This window comes from Giraffa tippelskirchi, chromosome 2 (assembly GCF_054371585.1).
Source record: "Giraffa tippelskirchi isolate mGirTip1 chromosome 2, T2T-mGirTip1v1.2.pri, whole genome shotgun sequence".
Lineage (NCBI taxonomy): Eukaryota > Metazoa > Chordata > Mammalia > Artiodactyla > Giraffidae > Giraffa > Giraffa tippelskirchi.
Window position 1 is genome coordinate 126,733,129 of NC_137276.1, and position 22,879 is coordinate 126,756,007.

Consider the following 22,879-nt stretch of genomic DNA (forward strand, 5'->3'; position numbering starts at 1 on the left):
TAAAGGGAAAAGTGGAGGAAACAGCAGGGATGAAGCCATATGTCAATACCTCCAAGCCTCATTCTAGAGGACCCAATATACTAAATATAATGCAAAAAGGACAACCTTCAAGGTTGATATATGCTTAAGAAGATCTGAGCTCTATGCCCATTCTCCACTGCTTGCTTAGTATACATATAGCTTGGAGTCTCTGGACCTCAGTTCCCCAGTCCACAAAATGGGACATATAAAAAAATCTATAATTCTTCAGAGGGAGGTAGTCAGGAGCAACTAAGAGGATGGAGGTCAAATGACTTTGAAATTGTAAACAGCATATGTTGCTAAGTAGTTCAATCCAAGAATTGATGGAGAGGGCCTTACCCTCAGGGTAGACTCTTCCAGCTGCTAAACCCCACCCCTGCCTGGGCCCAGGAAGATACATAGATTGACTTGTCTCCCACCCCACATTATTAGGGTGGTTACTCATCATAGTGAAACATGTTTTTGCCTCATCTTGTTCTCAGTAGCAATCACTCTTCTTTTTCTTACTCGCCTTGGCCTTTTATATTTAGTTATAAAACTAACTTCCAAAGTAACCCATTAGAGTTTCTCTTTATCCTCTTCCCTTTCTTTTATAAATGTTTTCTAACAGATAGGTATGGGACTTATGAAACTTTGGTTACAAATCACAGAAAACTTGAATCAAGCTAATATAAACAACATGGGGGTTTAATGGTTTATATTGTTAAATGGTGTAGAGACAGAGCTTCAGGCCAAGCTTGATCCAGCAGTAAAATGGTGACATCTGGGACCTAGTTTAATTCAGTTTCTCTATTCTGCCCTCCATAGTATTTGCTTTATTTCAAGGCTGATACCCATTATGACCCTAATATGACTGCAAATTACTTCAGTGTTCTTGTCTACCAGGAAAAACAGAAAATTTTTCCCCAGAAAATGCCTCAAGATTCACTTTGATTGGATGAGCTTAGATCACATGTCCTCTTTGAACAAATCTCTGTGGCTGGGGGAGAGAATGCATTGAATAGTTTAACCTGACTCACATTCTCTATTCCTGGGACTGGAAGATTAAGTTTTTCCAGAGCCTCATGAAGCCCCAGATATTTTCTCGGCTGCTAAGGAAGTAAATAGGGAGAAATGGACCTGAGGAGGCCACTAACCAAAGACAACTGCAACAGATTGGAAAGAGACTATTCCTATGTGAAAAGCTGCAGTGGCCAGATGCTTAAAGCTTTTCCATTTGAAAATTAGAACACATGCTGTTTAAACCAAATTTGATGTGTCTAATGTGATACAAATTGACTTTCATCAGTAGGCATGAAGAACAATCATTAACCTTTGAATTCTGTGATTTTTATAAAGCACTGAATTCTATACTTCAATGCTCTCATGAGGGAAGCTTTTTTGTTTACGCATTTTAGCCATTTCCAACATTCTCTAAATTGAAACAGAGAATGTTTTTTTTTTCCTTCTAGTGTAAAATCGAATAAGCAACGGCACACTGTAGGAAGTCAGTCTAGCCACAGCAAATCTGTACTTGTTTTTGTGAGAGAGGATGGGAAGAATGAATATTTGCCCTGTGGCATCAATTTCCTGTTTAATGTTCTCCAAGAGGCATTTGGAAAATGCCCAGCAACACAGATGTACGTAAATACCATACATAACTTGTTTTCATGAGTGGAAAGAGAAGTCTGTAAAATTATGACAAGGCTGATTTACCCTCACCGCCTGGTAGTTGGTGAGTCATTCTACCTTTTACTTAATAATTTGAAAGATGGATCATTCCAGCATTGGAAGGACAGGCAGTATAGGAATAGCTTTGGTTTCTTAGCCCAAGTTCTTATTCATTCAGGGCCACTTTCTGAAGTTTGCATCTGCTTGTGCCTGCTGGAGGTTGCCTTCAGACTGCCTATAAGAAGAAAAAAAGAAAGAAAGAAAAAATATATATATATATAATGACAGTTTTCTAAAAAACAAACAAAATAACCTGTCCCAAACAGGAACCCAACTGTAAGGTCTGCCGACACGAATCTGTTTTCAAACCACAGAAAAACATATGCACATACCACATAGTATCTCTCAAGGTGTGGGCAGATGTGTTCTCAGTTCTGTAATGACAAATTACCCCAGACCACTTACACACCATTTGTGAACAACTTATTTGAAAGGTCATGGCTTGGTTGTAAAAGTCTTATTTTTGTTTAAACAACTAACCTCTAGGGCTGCTACATAATTTAAGAACTTGACATAGAAAGGAAGATTCAGACATGAAGAATCCATCTTCTAACTTACCCTTTTGACTCACTTTCTCACATAAGGCAAGGTGAGAAATAATAGTTATGATCTATTTAGCATCTACATAGTTGGGTTCTTAGGAAGACTATGAAAAGAATGCCTTTATATATCTCAATGTTAACTCTTCTTATATCTTACTGTTTGTTTCAAATCTCCACATCTTAGAAATGAGGAAACTAGGACTTAGAGAAGATAAATTATAGCCCAAGGTCACCTGAATAACTAGTGGAGTCAGTAGTCAAGCCCAGATCTGTCTGGCCCTGAAGCCCATACTCTATTCTCAAATTTAGAAATTATTGATTTAAGATTCATGGATGGGCTTCAGAAGATTCACAAGAACCTAAAATTAAATTTATAAATAAATATATATACATTTTTTTCCCTGCGGAAAGCATCTAAAACTTTCCTCAGATTTATCAGCTGTATTTTTAGAGCCTCTCATAGTCTTGAACACAGTACACATGTGATTTAAATATTTGTTCAATGAACAATATGGGTACATGACACAAAAAAGCATTAGTACCACTGCTTGCCCCATTATCTGATCTACAGTTTAACAGATTTGAATTTCCAGTACAACTGGCTTTGTTTGGATACCTAAATTTAGTTGATAATCCATTTGAAACTATTTGATATTTCTATAAAGAGATTAAACATTTTTAGAAGCTATTGTCTAAGATGTTTTTTCTTAAATAGAGCTGGGTAATGCAAAGGACTGGAAACTATTTAGACCACTGTAGAATAGAAATATAATCTGAGCCAAAAAGGCAAGCCACATTTGCAATTTTTAACTTTCTTAGCTACAGTCAAAAATAGTAAAAAAAAAAAAAGAAGGTAAAGATAATTTTAATCATGCTTTATTTAAGTCAATACATCCAAATTACTTTCATTTCAACCTGAAAGCAATGTGAAAAATTATTAATAAGATATTTTACTTTTTTTCATACTAAGTCTTGGAGAGCCAGTGTGTACACTTACTTCAGACTGGCTTCATTTTTCATGCTCAGTGGCCACACTGGCTCCTGGCTGCAGTATTTGAGTGGTGCACGTGAAGACCCAGGTGGTTGAAAGAAGCAGGCATTGTTGATGAAGAATGGAGGAAGGTAGGAAGAGAATGTGGCAGGTTTGGACATGTGGAAAGACACTTTCATAATCCAAGATACAGCGAGGTTAGGTTAGGCTGCCAGCTCATGTTGCCAAAATTGTAGCTTTGCAGGTGATTACTAAGACAGGTTCTAGAAAACAAAACAGTGCAAAATCCATCATTTCAACAGAAGTCTTTTCCTAGTCCCTCAGTCACCTTTTTTCTTGGTAACAACATATAGATCCAGGGTACACATTTAGGGAAGATGTGATGCAGAGTGACTCAAGTTATGCCTAGTAATTATAATAATAATTTTGTTCTTTTGACCACACCTAGAGCAAAGGGTCTGAGTTTTCACAGTACAGAGCTTAGGTTGTCTCCATGGGCCAGGAGGTGCATTCCTCCATCTGACAGACCCAGGAAGGAGGGTGCGGAGCCCTGAGGTCACAGACTGCAAGAACAGACAGAGCCATAAAAGAGCCCAGGAAATTTTGTTCTGCACCCTACCCAAGCTTCATTGGTGTTCTTTTATGTGCTTTTTTGAGGCTGTCCTAAGACTTTTCCACAGGGTGTGGTCTTAGTCTACTCTTCTATCTGCCTCTCCTAAGGCTGCGATTGAGCTCATTGAAAAACCTTTTGCTCCTAGGTGGGAAGCTTGTGATCTCTAAACACATCCAGAAATTCTTTGTTGATATAAAGTATCTTTTAGAGCTACATTTCTTCTTCTAAATTGTTTAGTTACTCAACATGACAAGCATAATATTTTATTTTTCCATAAAATACGTAGAATCCATTTGAGAACTTATGGTCTTGTTAGCACAGGTACCACACCTAGTATTCCCAAGAACTGAGACATTACCTGAATCCACGTTATCCCTGGTGTTATGGTTTTTTTGTGGCATTTTGTTTGTTTGTTTGTTTTGGGGATTTTTGACTGCTGGGCTGGAGGATTTTAGTTCCCCGACCAAGATCAAACCTGGGCCTATGGCAGTGAAAACACCAATACCAGACCACCAGGGAATTCCCTCCCTGGTCTTTTGTTAAAAGCATTTGTTTCAGGCAAGTGGTAGAAGATATTTTAAATTTTAAAGGAAAAAAATACAACCAAACATATGAAGACATATGTCATTTGAGGAACAGAGATACTGTTTACTTGGGAACTTTCAATTTTAGTATCATATGCTCCTGATAAACTATGAAACATTGGTAAGTTCAACTTATCAAAACAGAATGAAATCCTACGTCCATACAAATATTTGCTGGGTCAAATGCAGATGTAGTTGAACAAACTCTTTCTACTACCACTTACCACCACTTGTCACCAATACCATCACTACCACCAGTACCACCACTACCATTACCACCACCACCACCACCATACCTCTCCTTCCACTAACCTGCTTCAAGTGATTGGGGAAAAAGAGCCTAGGGAAAGAATGCGTCATGGGGAGTCACCTCTGCACTCAGGGCCATGTGCTCCCTCAAGTCACTGGGTCATGGAGTGGTATGAATTGGAAAGCACAACATTTCTAAACCAATCCAAACACCAACTTCTTCCTCTATAACAATGCAAAGTCACGTGCTGAAGTAGACATTGACTAGAGTAATAGAAGAGTCTAAGAAAGCAATTAACTAGAAGGGTAAAAATACATGTCAGAGATGACTGTGGCTGAAAACCCTCCCGGACTAAAGAGACAGGAAGTTCTCAGGACTCAATTCATAATGGAGAGTGTCCGTATGTGGAGGAGGGGATGGATAGGGGATGATGCATATTCCCTGCAATGGAACCTCAAAATACTGAGGCTGCTTCTACAAAGTGTTTATGCAAACCAGTCTCAGAACTGCAGTCACTACTCACCAGTGACCACTGATGCTGTGCTGGTTAATTTCTAAGTTTGTTTTTGTAGCAAAATAGTGCCTTGTTAACCTAGTTTACAAGCAGAAGCCAAAAGGAGGATGCTCTTCAACATGTATGATCTGTTTCTTAATTCTCTGAGCCTCAGTGGCTTTACCTGCAAAATGGGAACGCATGCGTGTATGCTAAGTCTCTTCAGTCATGTTCGATTCTTTGCGACCTTAGGGACTGTAGCCCTCCAGGCTCCTCTGTCCATGGGATTCTCCAGGCAAGAATACTGGAGTGTTCCTCCTCCAGGGAATCTTCCTGACTCAGGGATCAAACCTGTATCTCCTGTGTCTCCTGCATTGGCAGGAGAGCTCTTTACCACTAGCACCACCTGGGAAGCCCAAAATGGGAATAATGCAGGATAAATTAGAAAATGCATAATTTATTACATAGGATCTTCAACACATATTAGGAATGATCGTGATAACACGGACCTTATTTACTAAGAGAATGCTTGCTTTATCTCTATTATCTTCATCTCGAAACATCCCTAGGAAATAGATATTATCACCCCCATTTTATAAACAAGACTCAGAAAGGTTAAAATCACACAGATTACAAAAGATTTCTTCTACTCTACTTTTCACTAGATTTCTTTAATATGTAAATTGTGTAATTTGCAATGGTTTAGACATCAGTGAAAGATGAAAATTATCCAAACCTAAATACAAATACATACAGAAAAACTCACTAATTTGGACTGACTGGGCCATTTTGAAGGAAATGCACCTTTATTACTTTCAAGTACATACAGTAACCAGAAAAATGACTAACAAGTACTGACAGTTAAGACCTAGATTTAGTAAATAGATAAAAATAATTAGCATATCCAAGAAGTTCTGGTCTTGCCTATACTTTGAATAGAATGCTTTATAAATAAATCTCAAGTGCTGGAAGACAAATTACTTTCTTTGGTAAGTAAATGCTTCCTTTCAAATATTATTTATACTATTCATTTACTTATTAAGCCACGTTTGCATAGATAGTATAAAAGTACACACCAACTCAGTCCCTGTACACATGATAGAGGTTAAAATAGTCCAAATTAACTGTTGACATTTTTAATTAGCTTATTTGTCTTTTAATTCTTTAGAATATAATGTTCCAAATAAATGTAAATTTCTAAAATATTTTTCAAATATTACAATTATTCAAACTTCATAAAAAAGACTTATTCTGGTATTAATATGAATGACACAATATCAATTATGTCCTTTGTTACTATAGACATTTTTGAGTAATATAGTCTTTTCTCAAATGAAATATTTATGTCATTTATGAGTACTCTTTATATTAATAGTAGGAAATAGAAAAAATTGAGAAGAAAGTGTTCAGACTATAGTCTTTGACAACCCAGGCACCAAATCTACCCTCAGTAATAGATTCAACACTTCTATTTATTTCAGTGTACCATATATGGCCCAACCTGGGTGTGGACTTGAGTATCTATTACTGTTAATCCATGGAAAATATTTTAGTGTGATGTGTTCCCCTTAAAAGTTAATGGGTTGTTGCAAAAAGAATAAAGGGATTTATTAAATATGGTGGTCTTGAACTATGCCAAATATTTTGTGGTTTTGTGGGAATACAGCAAAGGTAATAATTGGTATTATAACAAATGAGGGTCTCAGCAAGTCCCAGCTGTTGAACACGATTGTTACTTGGGAGGGCAAATAGCAATATTTTTCCATCTCTTGAGTACAATCTGCTCTTGATACACCTGCAGAACTACAATGAACTGTTAGTGGGAGTTGCATACAGACAAAGGAGACTGAGAGACATTTCTTTCCTCCTGCCTACATGAAACTTCATCTGGTTGATATCTGTCCAGAGTTAAATTTTCCATATCATATAAACTCTGTGTTAGTATTTTAATTGCATTTGATATGATGTCTTTCTTTGTAAAAGCTAAACAAACATTTGTAATAAAGTTTTTATTAGGTAGTATTTGGTTTTTACTGCATATTTGTATATATAACTAAATTTAACATTCAACAAACTTTTAAGCATCTGCTTTATCCGAGCACTATAATCTGCATAAGCAAAGACAAAGAACCAGGCACTATTCTTCAAGAACTTCAAGTCTTGGTAGAGAGATAAGATATATTTATCTAGAATTATAGATATATAGAGTTAGAAGGGATCTCAGAGTTGATGCAATCTTGGGGTTATATATTCAAACTCTTAACAGAGAGTTAGCATAAACAAGTGAAGTGAAGTACCAGGCAACTAGGGCACCATGTCACATCAGAGAGTTCCTGCCCTGTGTTAAGGGACAGTCACTTTCCTTCTCAGTGGATTTGCTGCCATGCAGAAATGTAGGCTTCTTATTGCCCCACCTGTTTATTTCTTTTTCTTCTTTTTTTTCCAGAGAGGGTAGAATTCCAAGTTCTCCAAAAATTTCCCAATTTTTTAACATTGCCAACTAATTTGAATTTTCCTCAGGCCAGATGAAACACATGTGTGTGTCTCATTCAACCTGTAGGCTGCCATTTTGCAACCTCTGTTCTAGATTAACTCTTCCATTTTATAGATGTGGGAAATGGCCTGTTCAAAGCCTGAAATTGTTCTCTAGGACTCCCAGTCCAAAGCTTCCATCACCTAACTACACCTTCTTTCAACAGGAAAACAATTTTAGAGTACTTCAAAAAGCACACACACACACACAAATTGCAGTTACAAAGCAACACATTGATTTTTTTTTTTTAAAGCAGAAGATGATATCATGAAAACCATGGGGTGAATTTATGGGAGAGAAGCAATAGAATGCTCATGGCAGGAAGAATTTGAGAAGGGTTTTTGCAAGCGGCATTTGTGCTAGATCTTGAAGGAAGTGATTAATACAAATTCATAAGAAGGAACAATAGGGGAATTCAGTAGAGGGGAATAGAATAAAGAAAATTCATGATTAAGAATTTGTAAACGGACAGGCAAGACAGCACAGAGAACAGCTTGATTTAATTAGGGGGTAAAAATCATGTCACTATCATTCATTCAAGAAATATTTCTTGAGCTGTAACTGTGTGCTAGGCACTGTTCTAGGCCCTGTAGATACTGCAGTAAACAAGAGAGCCAAGGTCCTGGTTTTTTGTGGACTGGTTTTTCCAGTGGCACAGACAGGTAATAAACAAGTGAAAAATAATATAAAGTACTATGAATAAAATAAAACTAAACAATGTGACAGTAGCAGCAGAGAATGCACATTAGATGGGATGATCAGGGAAGACTTCTCTGAGGAATCAGCAGTTGCTGACTGACTGAGTCCCAAATGATGAGAAAAAGCCAGTCATACAGTGATCTGGGCAGAGAACTTTCACATCAGAGGGAAAAGCTAGTGCAAAGGGCTTTGGGCAAGAAGGAACAGAAAGAAACAAGTTAACTGTGGCAAGCACAGGAAACAAGGTCAGAAAGATAGGCAGACACTTTATTAGGCCTTGGTAAGGAGTCTGGAGTGAAATGAGGTTTCCCATAGAGAAGCAGCATAATTTGATTATAAATGCTCAGTTTTCAACAAGAAAGTAGCATAATTTGATAAGATAAGGAGGTAGATAATGGAACTCTTAAATGGAAGCTGATAAAATGCAGTTAATTTTAGGGAACTGCCATAGATTCCAGCGGGCAGAACAAGGATGAAAATGGTGGCTGAGAGTCTGTTCTGCCTCCTGACTGCAGACTGGGTTGGGGTCAGGGGCTCTGGGTAGAGACTGTTGGACAATCCAGGCATAAGGAGGATTAGGATTTGGTCAGGAGTGGTGGAAATGAAGGGGAGGAAGCAGTTATCACAAACTCTAAACAAAACGAATTGCGACAAATCAGAACCACCAGATGAGAAAAACTGTTGTAAGGAACTCTCAAGTTTCAGAGTTGGAAGTGGCCTTGGTGATTAAGACGGGAGAGAATTCTATCAAGATACTAACTCGTAGGGGATCATGAGACATCTATTATAAACAACAAAAAATATAAAATTAAAGAGGCTTTGGAGGTGACAGAATAGGGCAGGAGAAAGGTTTGGAACTACTCTTTGTGTCAATAGAAATTGAGGCTAACAGAGAAGCAGAACTTCCAGGAGGTAATGTAAAGAAGAGAAATAGATTTAAAAAACCTCAATCCTGATTTTATCCATAGCAAGGTTGGGAATACAGTGTAACTAGGTGTTCATTCTTTTTTTTTTTTTAATCCATCTGCTCAACCAAGGACAAAAGCACAAAGCTCATCTGTCAACTAGGGTTTGGGGAAAAAATAGTGTGCTAGAAACACATAGCTATTCTATATCAATGTATTAATAATAAACACTAATATGTTTTACTATAAAAAAGTGTTATTTGAAGCAAAATTTAAAGGAATGTAAAACAGACTCAGATGGCTTCTCTCATTTTCACTTTCTATTGATGATTGGGCTTCCCTTATAGCTCAGTCGGTAAATCATCTGCTTGCAATGCAGGAGACCCGGGTTCAATTCCTGAGTTGGGAAGATCCTCTGGAGAAGGAAATGGCAACCCACTCCAGTATTCTTGCCTGGAGAATTCCATGGACAGAGGAGCCTGGCAGGCTACAGTCCATGGGGTCACAAGAGTAGGACACCACTTGGCAACTAAACCACCATCACATTGATGATTACTTAATATTTGAATGTAAACCTGAGTTTTTTCCTAGAATCTTCAGCCTCTCTATACAGTCTGGGAAAGTTGATAGTCCTGAACTGGAAAGCTCTGAGTTTGAAAACAAAACAAAATTTTAGGCAGACTTTTAAACCAGCTCTTTACTTTTAACATAGCAAAGCACTAATTTTATATTTTAAGAAAAAATTTTTAAAAATTTATACCCACAAATATTTATCAGTGCCTATGTACAAGAAATGAAGACGATATGGTCCCTGCTCTTGTGGAGTTTACAATTTTATCAACAACAAAAAAATTTGGTAAGATCTTTATAGTAGAGGAATAACTTGTAGCAGAGCAGAGAGAATTAAAGAATAAGCAGTTGACTGTTTTCTAGGAAGACCTATGGCTATTGTGAGTTCCTTTTAAGAAGAATCAAGTTCATAATATGAGTACAGAGGAAAAGATCAAGTACCTATTTTCCCATTCAAAATGCCAAATTGTGCCTGCCTCAGAAAAATTCTCATAAATTTTGTTTGGCCAGTGAGAAAAATTCTAAAAGATTTCCTTCAATTATTTTTAACAATGCATTCAAATTTCATTGTTTTGATTTTGAGGAAAATCACAACTGCTTTTGTAGCCATTAACATGTTCATCAATGCTTGTCATGAAGAATTCAAACAGTGCACATAGTACAAATATGAACATGAAAAAATCATTCTACTTTCCACTACTTCATAATGACTTCATCATGATTATGAGTAGAAAAACATTATCTGGGTGGTTATACACAGATAGAAAGATCAATTAGAAGGGTAAAAAGGAGGAGGGAGATAGAGAGCTATAACACTTTTATATAAATTAGGTTCTGTGTTGCTATTTTCAATAAAATATATTACATTTAATTGTATTTGAATTTCAACTGGGAGAAAAGGAAAACAAAAAGGCAAAAATAGAAGAGAAAAAAAGGTGGAATAAAGTGTGAGAAAACACCACCAACCACTGAACTCTGGCCACTAGTGCCATGTCACTCTGTACTAGGTGTACTAATCTGTGACTTAGTAGAGATTTATTAGCTTTATTTATGTGAAGGTATACGTTTAACACTTTACTTTCATGTATTACCCTTAACCTTTTGTGTTTAATCCAATTTGGTTATAGCATATGAGATAGCTTTCTATCATGAGAACATATTTTTCTATTGATACACTCTGAAATCTAACAAAGATATGTAGAATAGGAGGCCTTCTACATGGTTTTGATATGTGTGGATTTTAGCTATTACATATTAATTAATAATACTAGGCCCTCAATAAGTTCAAATCTTACTCGGCATGCTCTATGGTATATTAACTGTGAGTAAGTGCATAAAGTACAAACTTTGTTCCTAACACTTCAGCACACAAATCACTATGTAAATAACAGATGTATATCACGATCCATGACTAATCACGTCACTTCCTCCAAAGCCTGTATGGTCACCTCGCATCTGTTATTCAGTTCACCTAGATTTGTTTGTTATCACAGAGATAGCAAACTGTGCAGCTGCCCTGCTTCCTTGTCTCCCAGAGATAAACCTCTGTGACATTTTACAGAAATGGTTAATCAAAAGAGGGAATTGATCAACAATGAGGAAAGTGCAGCCAAGTACAGAAAGAGATAATGCTGGAGTAAAATCTGAATCCAGTGTGAATGGAGTTATAGAAGAAATAACAGACTGTGGTGATGTTGGCACTGCTGCAGTGTGAGCCCTTCTCCATGTGCAGCCAGAGGCACCTAGTGAACAAACTAATGACATTAAAGAGGAAAAGTGGCTGTGATGAAAAGGGTGACAATGTCCCAGAGGAAGTGAATCCAGGAAAAGACGTTATATTAAAGAAGCTCTTGGAGACATTTCACAACAGCGAACATGCAAGGGATAAAATGTTGGAAGCTGATCCAAACTTAGAAAGAAATGACAATTTTGCCAAAGCATGGAAAAGATTTATAGCAAGTTATATGATAAGACTATAAGTACAGTTGAAACTACTCTTGGTGTGGTTTTCACAAAGAAATAAAATACTTTAATCCTCAATATTTCTGATGCTTTATAGTTTACAGACTGTCAGTATTCACTACTTTTTTCTTTTTCCTATACATTTAAGAGGAGACTTAAGAGGATTTTTAATGTTTTCACAGAAAAATTTAAAGGTCTTGGAATAATCATAATATTTCCGATTGATTATGAAGATCACTTGGTGCGGCTTCAGCTTGCATGCTGCTGCTGCTGCTAAGTCGCTTCAGTCGTGTCCGACTCTGTGCGATCCCATAGACAGCAGCCCACTCAGCTTGCATAGTCATTTTTATATCCTACACTCGAAGCAAGGTGAGATCTGTCTGTACTTAATTATCGTGTGCAAATTAGTACTTAAATACAATCTGTCCCCATTTTTTGTATCTTGACTTCTCAGCTGAATTTGAAACTGCTTAATTGCAGATATAAGGCAAGCCCTCTTACTTCTACATTGCCTATTCCACCTAACATAGCACTGAATATTTGGCAACTGCTTTAACAGCACTTATTGGTTTACTAAATAGCTACTCTTAGGGTGAATGAATGATAGGGATTTTATAAAATGTAAAACCATAATAATAAATATTATTCCTTTCATGAGAGTGTAAGATTTACCCATTTTCCACTGTTAGAATAACAAAGTATGGCTCCCAAGATTGTACAGGTACAGTGTTCTTTTGAATGATGGTCTGTGGATTTGCTTTGTATATGATCTGTATAAAATCCCACAGGTAGCCCTGATATCTATCCCTAGCACCTAGAACAATGCCTACCTTACCAAAGGCACATGATAAACATTTATCATATGAATGTAATTAGTAATAATCACTAGGACTATGCATAGCACACTACTTTGTGCCAGATGTTTTATATATATTATCTTACATTATCCTTACCAATCCTATGGTCGCCATTTTATAGATGAAAAAAACTTGGCTCAGAGAGATTATGTTACTCACCCAGCAAGGGTCTACTAGAGTTGGAATGCAAATAAAGGGCTGTTTGATACTAATTCCACTACACTGATAATACAGTGACATTAGTGACATCAAATGATGTGAAAATGGATTAGAGAGAAAGAGATGATGCAATTTAAAATATCTTCAAATTCATTTCCTTTTATTCCAAGCCTATTTTGACAAGGGGAGAATTTATCATCAAATTTATTTTTGCACAATTTTCCATTTATAATTTCCCTTGTGACATTCCCTTTCTAAAAACCAATTTTTGAAAAGAAACACAAAAATTTCCTACAATATTAGCTTAAAGCAGAAATGATTACTTAGAACAGTCTCTATGTCAGTTTATAAAGCTCTCTCAGTATTATGTGTGTGTGTCTATGTCTGTAACACTTTATACATTTTCAAACATGAACAAAAGTTCATGTTTTAAAAAATCATTTCAGACTTCCCTGGTGGGCCAGTCGCTAAGATCCTGAGGTTCCAATGCAGGTGGCCCGGGTTCAATCCCTGGAATTCCTGCCTAAGGAACTAGATCCCACATGCTAAATTCTGCATCCTGCAACTAAAAAAAAAAAAAGATGCTGCAATGAAGATTGAAGACTTTGCATGCTGTAACTAAGACTGTTGCAGCCAAATAAATTAAAAAAAAATTTTTTTTTTAATCATTTCGTTTTCTGCTTTGCTACTTCCCTACACAAACACTTTATATGTACTTCATGGCTAATAAACTAGCAATTGCCAGAGAAGATGCATCACTGTAGCAGCACATACTACATAAATTTCTATTAATTTGTCATTCTAGTAGTGGCACCTCAGATCAACCATAGCAGACTCTTCATGGGAAGGGTCAGGAGGTACCTGAAACCTGAAGAGGCTATCATGGGCCATCAGAGACTGTGATAGATCTGGGCAAACCCACTATTGGTGGAGGGTTGTTATCACTGTCAACCCAGCAAATGCCCCTGCTTCAAACTTGAGTTAGTCTGAATTCACCATTGAACAGAATATGGCTTACTATCTAATTTCTCTCCATCCTCTCTTTGTGCCTTTCTCTGTCTTTTTCCTGCTTTTTCTTCCTGATGGTATCCCCCTGCTGCTCCATCCTTTTTCTCTCCTTAGGATTCTTTGCTAAAACTGCTTTTTAAAATTAAGCTTTTGTTCTTTGGTATTTTTTCTACTTTTAGACTTCTTACTGTGTGCCTTACAAGGCTCGTTTCTGGCCATTTACTTTGTCCTCCGTCAAATCTTCACAGTTGTCTTCTTCTCTCTTTAAACTAGATCTGTTGCCTGAGCATTTAGTAAATGCTCTATTAGGGTAGTAGCTTGTGCCCAGACCAGAAAAAAACAGTTCTATCAGTGGTGGTCAGTTAGTGGGACTTTCCCAACAACATTCTCTCTCAAATATCTCACTCTCCTTGGGACTTAAACTATATTCCCTCTGTAGAGATTCACTTATGGGGCATGACTATGTGCTAAGCCTACAGATATGATAGTAAACGGAACAAATAATTTCCTACCTTCACTGGGCTTTCATTTTAGTGGGGATGACATTGAACAAAACATCAGCTCAGTTCAGTTCACTCAGTCGTATCCATCTCTTTCCAACCCCATGGACTGCAGCACGCCCAGGCCTCCCTGTCTATCACCAACTCCAGGATAAGCAATATAAATTTTTATAGGTAAGTGCAATCATAGAGGAGGAAAAACTCTTCCTCTACTCTACTCTCTTATGATCTGTAGCTTGGACCTGTCTGACAAATGACAGATTAAACAGCAGAAAAGCATACACATTTTATCTGATGTTCATATTTTTATATGGTATGGGGGCTTCATAGGAAAGAGGTGAATACCCTAAAGAAGCAGTTAGACATGGGGGCTTATATACCATTTTAACAAAGAGTGATAAATTGTGGAAAAGAAGCTAGAAAAGGAAAAGGTTTAGGTTTCTAGAGGTAGTAAATTGTGAAAATGTGACTAGGAAATATATGAGAGGACCTAATGGAAGGGAAAGGTTATTATAGTAAGATTTATTTGTGCAGATTCATCTTGGTATCAATTCATCTCCAGATAAGAATGTTTTGTTCTTTCTGATACCAGGGTGGCATCTTTTTCACTGGAAATTTATGCCATGCTTTTAGGTAGAAAGGGTGAAGAGCAGAGAGCTCTTGCTGCACCTGCTGTTTCTCAATTGTCTTCAGCTCGAAATAATAAATATGCCAAAGCCGTGTATTTGGAGGTGCATGTTCTGAATCTCTGTGAAGGCAATAACTGGGTACTGTGATGGGATAGAGATGCATTGCTTCAGATAGGGTGGTTACAGAAGGTTTTTCTTAGGAATTGACATTTGCTCTGAGATCTGAAAGCTGATATCTTGGATAGTCAAGCAAAGATACCAAGAAAGAAGTTTGCAGATAGAGGGAACAGCATTGCTGCCCTGTGGCAGCAATGAGCCACAGAGGCAGCCCTGCTAAAGAACAGAAAGGTAGCCAGAGGGGCAGAGGAAGGTGAGCAAGGGTGAGCATAGAGGAGATGAGGTCAGGGAATCATCAGGGGCTGGAACCTGTGAGGCCTTTCAGAGCCATGGGAAGGAATTTGGATTCTATTTTAAATGCCATGGGGGACCTCTGGAAGATTTACACTTGAGAGTGACACAAGCCAGTCTACTTAAAAGCTTACACAGAATATGTGTGGAAAGCAGATTTTAGGAGGTGGGATGGTGAAAACAGGAAGTCTGTCTGGGAGGTAAATGCAGTAATCCAGGCAAGAGATGGTGATGGCTTGGACAAGGTGGTAGCAGTAGCAATGGAAAAGTATATAGATTTAGAATATGTCTTGGAAGTAGAACTACCTAGGACATGCTGATGAAGTAGACAGATATGGGAAAGGGAGGAATGAAAAATGACACTTGAGATTTTGGCTTGACCACTACTATGGTGTGTTTACTGAGATAGGAAGGACCAGGGAAGGAAGTGTTTGTGGAAGAGGAATGAACAGTTCTCTTTGTACATGTTCAGTGTGAGGGGCCTATTAGATATCCCAGGGGAGCTGTGTAGAGCTTGGAGTTCAGGAGAGGTCAACATCTCTTGCCCTTAAGTTTGGAAGAAATTTTACAGAGCAAATAGTTTAAGAGAAATAACGATACACCTATACTGAAGTTAGAATTATCAATATATCTTCATTTATTAATGTTTAAGTCAATTGCCTCATTTTGTAAAGCAAATGACTGGTGACAACAGGTTAATGCAAGAATAGGGCACTTTTGACATTCGCTGTTAGATCAGTGTAGATGGTATTTTTCAGAGCAGGATTCTTAAACCTGGGAATGTTCCAAACAATTTCCCAGTGGATTCTGACGTTTGACTAGATTTAAAACCCAACTCCATCATTTACTAACCTTATGATTGTGGAAAGTTATTAAAGTTTCCACAGCCCTGTTTTCTTGTGTGGAAATGGAGATAATATTGACCTCAGAGGGTAGATTTCATCAATGGCCTCTTTAGTCTTATGTGGACATTATGCAAAGGGAGACAAGAGATCGGTGAAAGTTATATTTGTCTATGTCTCCCAAAGCTGACCTAGATCCAAGCTGGATAGGCCCAAGAGATGATAGCTAAGGTGCTCAACACAACACTATAAGAAGGTCTGAGCCCTACCCATCACCTCCTCCACTTTGAGATGCATGAAGATAGTGAGGCCTGCTGGCAACCTGGAGTGGATGATCATTTAATAAACTCAGAGGAGGGTGTGGCAATGATCCGAGTGTTAGCCTGGGGCTATTAAGAGAAAAAGATACATGCTTGTTATTCAGACTGATTCCACTGAGGCAGTGGTTCTCAAATTTAAGTGTGCATCAAATCCCTGGAGGGCTTGTTAAAGCACAGATCACTTAGCCCCACTCCCAGAATCTTAAATTCAGAAGGTGTTGGATGAGGCCCAAGAATTTGCATTCCAACAAGTTTCCAGGTGATGCTGATGCTCTGAGAACCATACTGCCCTCCTGCATCCCAGAGAGCTAGGCTGTATGTATGACTGTGACCTCATACTCTGTATCTGGTACAAGCAGGAGTTATCTAGCTCAGCAACAATGTTGACAACATGCATAAAACAATTGTTATCACTTCCAAGCTTGATCTGCTTGCCGAATGACAGGCCAACTAACCTAAAGACTAGGTGTTGAGGCATCCTAAAAGATGATGCTGTAAAAGTGCTGCACTCAATATGCTAGCAAATTTGGAAAACTCAGCAGTGGCCACAGGACTGGAAAAGGTCAGTTTTCATTCCAATCCCAAAGAAAGGCAATGCCAAAGAAATGTCCAAACTACCGTACAATTGCACTCATCTCACATGCTAGCAAAGTAATGCTCAAAATTCTCCAAGTTAGGTTTCAACATTACGTGAACTGAGAACTTTCAGATGTTCAAGCTAGATTTAGAAAAGGCAGAGGAACCAGAGATCAAACTGCCAACATTTGTTGGATCATAGAAAAAGCAAGAGAATTCCAGAAAGACATCTACTTCTGCTTCATTGACTAGGCTAAAGCCTTTGACTATGTGGATCACAACAAACTGGAAAATTCTTCAAGAGATGAGAATACCAGACCACCTTACCTGCCTCCTGAGAAATCTGTATGCAGGTCAAGAAGCAACAGTTAGAATCGGACATGGAACAATGGACTGGTTCCAAATTGGTAAAGGAGTATGTCAAGGCTGCATATTGTCACCTTGCTTATTTAATGTATATGCAGAGTACATCATGAGATACACTGGGCTGGATGAAGCACAAGCTGGAATCAAGATTGCCAGGAGAAATATCAATAACCTCAGATATGCAGATGACACCACCCTTATGGTACAAAGCGAAGAGGAACTAAAGAGCTTCTTGATGCAAGTGAAAGAGAGAGTGAAAAAGCTGGGTTAAAACCCAACATTCAAAACACTAAGAGCATGGCATCTGGTCCCACCACTTCATAGCAAATAGATGGGGAAGCAATGGAAACAGTGAGAGACTTAATTTTTGGGGGCTCCTAAGTCACTGCAGATGGTAACTGCAGCCATGAAATTAAAAGATGTTTGCTCCTTGGAAGAAAAACTATGACAAACCTAGACAACATATTAAAAAGCTGAGACATTCCTTTGCCAACAAAGGCCCATCTAGTCAAAGCTATGGTTTTTACAGCAGTCATGTATGGATGTGAGAGTTGGACTATAAAGAAAGCTGAGCGCTGAAGAATTGATGCTTTTGAACTGTGGTGTTGGAGAAGACTCTTGAGAGTTTCTTTGACTGCAAGGAGATCCAACCAGTCCATCCTAAAGGAAATCTATCCTGAATATTCATTGGAAGGACTGATGCTGAAGCTGAAGCTCAAATACTTTGGCCACCTGATGTGAAGAACTGACTCATTTGAAAAGACCCTGATGCTGGGAAATATTGAAGGTGGGAGGATAAGGGGATGACAGAAGATGAGATGGTTGGATGGCATCACCGACTCAATGGACATGAGCTTGAGTAAACTCTGGGAGTTGGTAATGGACAGGGAAGCCTGGCATGCTGCGGTCCATGGGGTCGCAAAGAGTTGGACACAACTGAGCAACTGAACTGAACTGAACTGAACTGATCCTGGATCTTCCTGTCAGAGACTATATTGTTCTCATTGAAGGTTTTCTTGATGTCTGACTGGCACCTAAATCTCCTGTCTCATTGTGCCACAATCTCCTTGACTTGTATTATCCCTCCCACACATCCCAACTTTTGCTCTCTCTGCCTTCTGGAATGAATGTCTCTTCAATTAGGTCAAGCTACATTATGCTGCAATAACATGACATCCCGATATTTTAGTGGTTTACAACAACAAAAGTTGTGTTTTGATTTCTCATTCATTTTCTATACCATGTCACTTTTATTTTGGGACTTGGACTGAAGGAGTAATCACTACCTGTGTCACACTGGTCATTTTAGAGCAGAGAGAAAAGCAATGGCAGAACTATGCAATCACTTTTAAAAGTCACGTGTCCTTTCTACTCATATTTCCTTAGTCAAAGCAAGTCAGAATGCCAAGCCTAATACTGGTGTGTGGAAAATATAATCTTCTCTTAGTATAATACCTTCTAGAATATAATCTTTCCCTGTTGGGAGGGGCTGGCAGGGTGGAGCTGGACCTGTGTTTGTTCTTGCAAACTGATACAAATTAAATTCTAACTTTATGGACATGTAGGAGATCCAAGTTAGCAGTGATCTACTCCACCCTTCTTCCCTCTTTATTTTTGCAGCCTCCCTGTTTTCACTGGCCATTTTACTCATTTTCTTTCCGTCCTTCAAGCCATAATCAGCTTCTTTGGACTCCACAAAAGATCTTAAGCTATCTTTGGTTGAGAGGTTGAGAAAGGGAAGAAAGAAGTGAAACAAGGAGAAAGAGGAAAGGAAACTACCTTATTTAAGAAGCTTAAACCAATGTACTTTCATAGACTTAAACAAAACTATGCTCCATAGGAAAATTTCACCTGTCCAGCATGGTACAGACTAATGAGATTACCTGTTGTCAGTGGCTAATTTTTAGTCACTGCCATGTTTGCTGTGATCGTGCATAGATGGGGTACTTTATGAACCCTCTTTACTCTGTTTTGTCCAGAGAGTACAAAGGCCATGGGACTGTTGGAAGAGCTGGTAAGAAGACGCATATGGCTGTGATGGAAACCAAAGTAGAGATGATAAACATTTTAAATGAGGAGAAAATGATGAGAGTTGCATGTGACTAGGGGATGAGTTGTTTCCCAGAAGGAATAGTTCTGAAGGACAAAGAGAATCAGGCAGCAATTGAAGAACTGGGCTTTTGCAATCAAGGGTAATCAGCAAGAGATGAGGCACGGTGATTAACAAAATGGAAAACCTTGCCCACAGAGATAGAGGATCAGAATCAACACAGATGTCCTTTAGCCTGTGTTAATTCAGGAGAAGGCCAAGAGTTTGTTTGAGAACTTAAAGGCTAAATATGTTTGTGGTAGACCAAGGCCGGGCCTGCCTACAAAATAAGTGGAAAACTCCTACACCCTGCCGCCCAGGTGTAGATAAGGAGCAACTGCCCCAGGCTGGGCACAGCAAGCATTTCAAGGTCTGGAATCTGGACATTAGCCTGCATGAAATGGCTTACTGAGTAACTACATTTTTGCCTTATATGGTAGCATAAATTGTTTCTGGTTGCTAACGTGTCTGGAGGTATGAAAGATATTGAGCCCACACTTCTGGGCTCCCCTGACCTCCCAGACATCTCAGTCTCTTCATGCTGCCAAGACGAACAAATTTATGATGTCTCTGTGAAAAACAAAGGAGGCAATAGACAGCTGCATCTGCCTTACCTCATGTCTATCCTTTGTACTGCTTACATGCTGCTTTGGAAGTAAATCAAAGTGTAGCATCTTTGAACTGAACTCAGAGTGTCACTCTCGCCCGTTCTCTCGCCTAGACCAGACTCCATGTTCTGACTCCGCGTGTGGTGAAAGTACTGCTAAGGAAGCTCCTGTTAAAAGCCACGAGTGGCCCATTAGTTTAAGGCTGGGCCCCATTTGCACTGTCAAATCACTAGTAAGTGCCGATATTATATCTGCAGAGGTCAAGGGATTACTGCCTGAAAAGGTTTTCAAGGATCTATTCTGGTGGAGAAAATGCCCAGTAGCACACATGTGTCAGGAGAGATAGGACAAGTGATTTAAATTTTGAGAACTGTCTATCTTCTATTAGATAGAAATGTGCTTATTTATTGTAAGCTTAAATTCTCAGTCACATTAGACAGTGGCAATGGGGCCCTAATCCCACCTGCTTGGCATCTCCCTTTCCCTCTGAAAGTCTCTCCCCAGACATCTTTACAAACCCCAGGCTCCTTTCAACATACTATGAATAGCACTGCCCGACTTTATTCAATATTAGTAAGTTATAGTACAAATTGGGGCATTTTTAACCATGGAAGAGAAAACTGTTGGTAATGATGCCAAACCATGGACCTAACTTGGGACCATCATGGGAAAACTGGGATTACAGTCACCCTGTAGATGTCCTAATTCCACTATTTGCCTGCTGAGGCTCCTTCTGAAGAGAGCCTGTTCTGTCCACGAGCCCTGCTGGAGAGACAGCCCCAGGCTCATCAGGTTGACCCTAAGCCACAAGACTGAATTCTAGTTGAGCATGTGACCCAAGACTGGTAAACAACCCTAGGCTAGTGACTCTGGGAGACCTTGAGGCTTGGCTGGACATGACAAGCCTGGTCAAATGGATTCTCTCCTTCATAAATCAGAAATACTGACCAAAAGAAGCTGAGGGGGTGTGATGATTCTATTTTTCCTGCCTCCACACTGTTAACATGGAGAACAAGCACTGCCATTGTCAGTAAGTAACATCTGTCATCACACTGCAACAATTCTCAACTGCTTAGGGAGTGGAGCAGGGAAGTGGCAATGTAAAAGTCTCCAGCAATATCTGCTAAAATCACAAATGTACACATCCTTGACTGAGTAATTTCAAGTCTAGAAATTTATTGGATATCCTTGCACATTTGCAAAGTGATATAGGTAGATGTTATTCGCTGTGTGCATGTATGCGTGTGCATGCTAAGTTTTGTCCAACTCTTTGCAACCCCATGGACTGTAGACTGCCAGGCTCCTCTGTCCATGGGATTTCCCAGGAAAGAATATTTGTGTGGGTTGCCATTTCCTTCTCTAGGGGAGCTTCCTAACCCAGGGATTGAACCCATGTCTCCTGCATTGTAGGCAAATTCTTTTACCATTTAGCTACTGGGGAAGCCCTGGCATTTTATAATAGGTGCCAAAGATATTAACAGTTTATTGAAATATATGAAAGACACAGGAATACCTTTGATTCCACCCGATTTTCATAAAGATTAATACTGATTCAGTGAATCCTCTCCCCAAACCCTTTTGTTTTTAATGCCTGAGGTCATATAGCTGGACTTTTTATATTATTCCTTTTGCTTAAACCTGCTTATGCAGTGAGGGTTTCCCAAGTGGCTCAGTGGTAAAGAATCCGCTTGCCAAGCGGGAGACACAGGTTTGATCCCTGGGTCAGGAAGATCCCCTGGAGATGGAAATGGCAACCCACTCCAGTATTCTTGCCTGGGAAATCTCATGGACAGAGGAGTTTGGCGGGCTACAGTCCATGGGGTCACAATGAGTCAGATACGACTTAGTACTTAAAACACCACCACTACCACTTATGTAGTGAACAGAATTATCACCATACAGAAAAACATGGAGAGTCTGTCCTCCACAGTCAAGAGGAAAATGCATTGTTTTGAGGATTTAACAACTATTGTATATATTTTATTTGTTCTCTTAGTGACTTAGAGCAATGTCAAGAAGACTATGCTTTTAGGTTGGTGTGTATTCTGTAATATTTCAAGTAGTGTTTGTAATGCTCAACAGTTTTTAAAATGGACTGTGAACATATCAGAATACAATTATAACTGGAACAACTTCTTGGGAAGTTCCTTTGCTTATACGAGAAATGGTTCAAATATGATAGTGTACAGTTGCTTAATTACTCTTTGTTTTCATTTTTTATGAAATGCTTCTCTCTGGTTTATGATGTTGTGATGTAACTTTACCATTAGCGTCTACACAAACACACACATATCCCAACTACTTATCACATTTCTAAGATAATTTTTCCCTCGGGTAAGATAAGACTTGAATGTTGAAAGAGGAGGGAATTCATGGGCTCTCTGCTAGAATTACAGAACATTTGTTGTGGAAATGTTTTAGAGAATATTTGCCTAAAACTTTCATTTTGCAGATAATGAAAAATAAGACACCAGGAGACAAAATTACATACCCAATGTCACACAGATGGTCAGTGAGGCAGGGCCGGAATCCATTTCTTCTGACTTTCAGGTTGAGATTTGGTAGACTGATCAGAAGGAGCAAACCTTTAAACAATTTGTGTTAAAGGTGCTACTTGGAACCCGTGTTCCCTTGTTCCTGGTGA

The 22,879-nt window shown here is 38.7% G+C and overlaps 1 long non-coding RNA gene across 2 annotated transcripts; it reads right to left on the reverse strand.

Moving 5' to 3' along the window:
• Positions 1-1,575: 1,575 nt before the first annotated feature.
• LOC145538493 (uncharacterized) lies at positions 1,576-22,820 on the reverse strand. 2 transcript variants are annotated; one of them, XR_014076912.1, is made up of 4 exons: positions 22,727-22,820; positions 5,389-5,610; positions 3,271-3,527; positions 1,576-1,906 (listed from the first exon to the last, which is right to left on the reverse strand). It is a non-coding gene; the product is annotated as an uncharacterized LOC145538493 (long non-coding RNA). The 2 variants fall into 2 exon arrangements; XR_014076913.1 differs by lacking the exon at positions 5,389-5,610.
• Positions 22,821-22,879: the final 59 nt, after the last annotated feature.